We start from the raw sequence: 4,938 nt of genomic DNA on the forward strand, positions 1-4,938 counted from the left end.
GAATGACCTCACGCTTTTCGTTACTTAGGTTCAACTGCGAATTCTTGCACTATATAGATATCTTTTCTAGAGCGTTTTGCAATTTGTTTTGATCTTTTGATGACTTTACTAGTCGATAAACGACAGCATCATCTGCAAAAAACCTAATAAGGCTGCACAGATGGTCTCCTAAATCGTTTATATAGATAAGGAACAGCAAAGGGCGTACAACACTACCCTGGGGAACGCCTGATATCACTTCTGTTTTACTCGATGACTTTCCGTCAGTTACTTCGGACAGTGACCTCTCTTACAGGAAATTACGAATCCAATCACATAGATGAGACGATATTCCATAAAGCACGCAATTTCACTGCAAGCCGCTTGTATGGTACAGTGTCAAAAACTTTCTGGAAATCTATAAGTAGAAAAACCGAATCAATTTGAAATCCCTTGTCAATAGCACCCAACACTTCGTGTGAGTTAAGAGCTATTCTATCGGGAACATATCTGGAGATGTTGCTGGCCACTGCAGTAAGTACCTCAACATCACGCAGCAGTTCATAAAAAGAAGTGCAATGAGCGGAGGAGCATTGTCCTTTTGAAAAACGGCACTATAATACTTTGGCATTAGACGTAATGCATGAGGACGCAGGATGACTGTGACGTACCATTGTGCTGTCAGAGTTCCCTCAGTCACTACCAGATGTGGCCTGAAGTGAAAGCTATGGCTCTCCGCACTGTGACATCAGGAGTAACTCCGCCATGCCTCTCCAAATGTTGGAGGAAAGGGACATGTCCTGAGGCAAAAAAAAGAAAGGTTCAGATGGCTCTAAGCACTATGGGACTTAACATCGGAGGTCATCAGTCCCCTAGACTTAGAACTACTTAAACCTAACTAACCTCAGGACATCACACACATCCATGCCCGGGGCAGGACTCGAACCTGCGACTGTAGCAGCAGCGCGGTTCCAGACTGAAGCACCGAGCGAGGTGATGCAGTGGTTAGACACTGGACTCGCATTCGGGAGGACGACGGTTCAATCTCGCGTCCGGCCATCCTGATTTAGGTTTTCCGTGATTTCCCTAAATCGCTCCAGGCAAATGCCGGGATGGTTCCTTTGAAAGGGCACGGCCGACTTCCTTCCCCATCCTTCCCCAATCCGATGAGACCGATGACCTCGCGGTCTGGTCTCCTTCCCCAAACAACCCAACCCAACCCAGACTGAAGCTCCTAGAACCGCTTGGCCACAGCGGCCGGCCTGTCCTGAGGCAGCCATCATACTTATCGACGATGGTCATTCTGAGTAGTGCAGTATCGCAGTTCATCGCTGAACACAATACAACGCCATTCACCAGCAGTCCACGCGTTCCAGTCATGGCGCCACTCCAGTCGCTGCCGTTTGTGACAGTAATTTCCTAGTCTGGCTGCTGTTAGTCTACGACCAATGGTGCGCGCTTACACAAAACGTTACAGGGAGTCCATGACATCTTCTCGGATGGTGGACGCAGACCTGAAACTTTCCGATGTGCTTGGTGCACAAAACGCTGATCCTCCATTCTGGGGGTCAGACGTGGTCGACTGCCTCCTTGACGAGGAGTGTGCCTGCCTTCACGTTCCCATACAGTCCGACATCGGACGACTGTCATATTTGAATACCCCAAAAATCAGAATATTGCACGTTTAGTCCAGCCAGCCAAATGGAGGCCCACATCGAGGGCGGTTTCAGGTGGTGGTAACGCTGTCTCACATGAGTAAGCAAAATTTTCGTGTCCTTCACTGTGCTCACTCAACATCTGACGCTGTTCACGCTCCTGATATACTCTGCAAGGCCTGGTAACAACACTAAACAGGAACAACACCAGTACATGTAAGCGGTATATGTACATATACACACATCAAAAAGAGTTTTGCATCACCCTGGTTCCCAGAACTCCTGAAGATAGACGTTGACTGTGGATATTGGGTCACAGACAATGTCCATTTGACTGTTCAGAGATGTCGCTAAACCCGCCCAAAGATGTAAACAGCCGTGCATGAGCAGCGCCTATTAGACGGAGGGGTCTGACAGCCGATCAGTTCCAGTCAGTCCACCAGTAAGGAGGTATATGGCTCGTGTTGTCTGTAGTTCAACCATGCCTAGACGGTCAATACCGCGGTTCGATCGCGCCCGTGTTGTTACTTTGTGCCAGGAAGGGCTCTCAACAAGGGAAGGGTCTAGGCGTCTCGGAGTGAACCAAAGCGATGTTGTTCGGACATGGAGGAGATGCAGAGAGGCAGGAACTGTTGATGACGTGCCTCGCACGCTCCGCCCACCCAAGGGATACTGCTGCACTGGATGACCGCCACCTAAGGATTATGGCTCGGAGGAAGCCTGACAGCAGCTCCACCATGTTGAATAATGCTTTTCGTGCAGCCACAGGACGTCGTGTTACGACTCAAACCGTGCGCAACAGGCAGCATGATGCGCAACTTCACTTCCAACGTCCATGGCGAGGTCCATCTTTGCGACCACGACACCATGCAGCGCGCTACAGATGGGCCCAACAACATACCGAATGGACCGCTCAGGATTGGCGTCACATTCTCTTCACCGATGAGTGTCACATATGCCTTCAACCAGACAATCGTCGGAGATGTGTTTGGAGGCAACCCGGCCAGGCTAAACGCCTTAGACACGCAGTTCAGCGAGTGCAGCAAGGTAGAGGTTCCCTGCTGTTTGGGGGTGGCATTATGTGGGGCCGACATACGTCACTGGTGGTCATGGAAGGCGCTGTAACAGCTGTACGTTACGTGAATGCCATCCTCCGACGGATACTGCAACCATATCGGCAGCATATTGGCGAGGCATTCGTCTTCATGGACGACAATTCACGCCCCCGTCGTGCACCCCTTGTGAATGACTTCCTTCAGGATAACGACATCGCTCGGCTAGAGTGGCCAGCATGTTCTCCAGACATGAACCCTATCGAACATGCCTGGGATAGATTGAAAAGGGATGTTTATTGACGACGTAATCCACCAACCACTCTGAGGATCTACGCCGAATCGCTGTTGAGAAGTGGGACAATCTGGACCAACAGTGCCTTGATGAACTTGTGGATAGTATGCCACGACAAATACAGGCATGTATCAATGCAAGAGGACGTGCTACTGGATATTGGAGGTACTGGTGTGTACAGCAATCTGGACCACCACCTCTGAGAGCATGTGTTTGGGCTGTAGTGTCTTTGCATTTGTGACAGTGTGTGATGTATGAGATTCTGTAGTGAAGAAAAACTTGATATTGTATTACTGTGAGTATTGTTAGAAAACCAAATAACCAGCAAAACTGTAACTGAAAGATATTTTTATTGATAACATGTATTATAATGAACAGTAGAAGAACCAAAACATCTGTGTTATGGGGGGGATCGGCATGACTAGCGACGAATAAAGGACAATACTGCTACGTGTGAAACTATGCAGGAAAGTGTTCTTGCATACTTCTTAAGTACTCTAAAGGCCTGTTACCGTATTGGGTACTTTCCCGTGTGCTTTAATTTGGATGCAGTTAACGTATAACTCTGATCTAGGTGCAAATGGCCATGATTGGAAGCATGTCCCGTAATTACTGTCGTTTTATAAGAGAGTCTGTTGATTGACCGAAACTGGTAGGTTTAATAATACGACGCACCGGTACAGATGTTGCTCAAATATATTATTTTTCAAAAAATTTTTTAACTAAGGACTAAACACTACATTACCCATAAGACAGTTACGAGGTGCGACAATAAAGTAATGAGACTGATGTGGAAAAAAAAACGTTGCTTACCGTTTTAGTCAAGTTTAATGTTGTCTCCTTCAAAGTAGTTGCCTTCTGATTGCACACAGTTTTTCCAGCGCTTGTGCCATTGATGGTAACAGTTCTGGAACTCATCTTCTGTAATTGTGTTGTTTGAAAATGGTGTCCCTTGACCGCCGTTTTGACTCTTGGAAATAGAAAAAAGTCGCACGGAGCGATATTTGGTGAATAAGGTGGCTGTGGTAGTACTGAAGTTTGTTTTGAGGTTAAAAATTGCTGTACTGACAGAGAAGTATGCGATGGCGCATTATCGTGATGCAGAATCCAATTATCAGCAATGTTGGCACGGACACGAAGAAATCTTTTACGAAGTCTTTCTAAAATTTCTTTGTAGTAATATTGGTTAACTGTTTGTCATTATAAACAATTTCCTTTGAATCAAAAAAGCACTCAAGCATGCATTTCACTTTTGACTTTGACATGCGAGCGTTTTTTGGTCTGAGTGATCCCTTTGAGTACCATTGCGAACTTAGGTGTTTTGTCTCTGGATCGTACTGAAAAAACAACTTTCATCACCAGTGACAACACGGCTCAACAATTCTGGACTGATTTCCGTTTGCTCTAACAGATCGGCTACCACATTTTTCCGTGTTTCTCGCTGTTGTGGTGTGAGATTTTTGGGGACCACTTTCGCACAAATCTTTCTCATACCAAGATCTTTAGTCATTATTAGACAAACCGTTTCTCGATTGATGTTCAGTTATTCCGCAATCATTTTCACGGATAATCTTCGATCAGATCGTACGAGTTCACACACCCTGGCCAAGTTGACATCTATCCATGAGGTTGATGGTCGTCCGCTGCAGTCTTCATCTTCAACATTCGTTCTGCCTTCACTAAACATTTTATGCCAACGAAAAACTTGATCTCTTGACATTACCTCCTCTCCAAAAGCCTTCTGAAGCTTACTGTAAGTTGTCGCCGCGTTTTCACCCAATTTAACGCTGAAAGAAATGGCATACCGTTGCGCAATATTATGCGGTTCCATTTCCGTGATAAGAGACACAAACACGTGTTAACTTATTACAGCACAACTCACGACTGAGCAGTTGCACCGATGTGCTGCTTGGACTAGGAGTAGCTTATAGACCAAGGTCAAAGATATTGTGCCTAT

Source organism: Schistocerca americana, chromosome 3, assembly GCF_021461395.2.
Source record: "Schistocerca americana isolate TAMUIC-IGC-003095 chromosome 3, iqSchAmer2.1, whole genome shotgun sequence".
Taxonomy (NCBI): domain Eukaryota; kingdom Metazoa; phylum Arthropoda; class Insecta; order Orthoptera; family Acrididae; genus Schistocerca; species Schistocerca americana.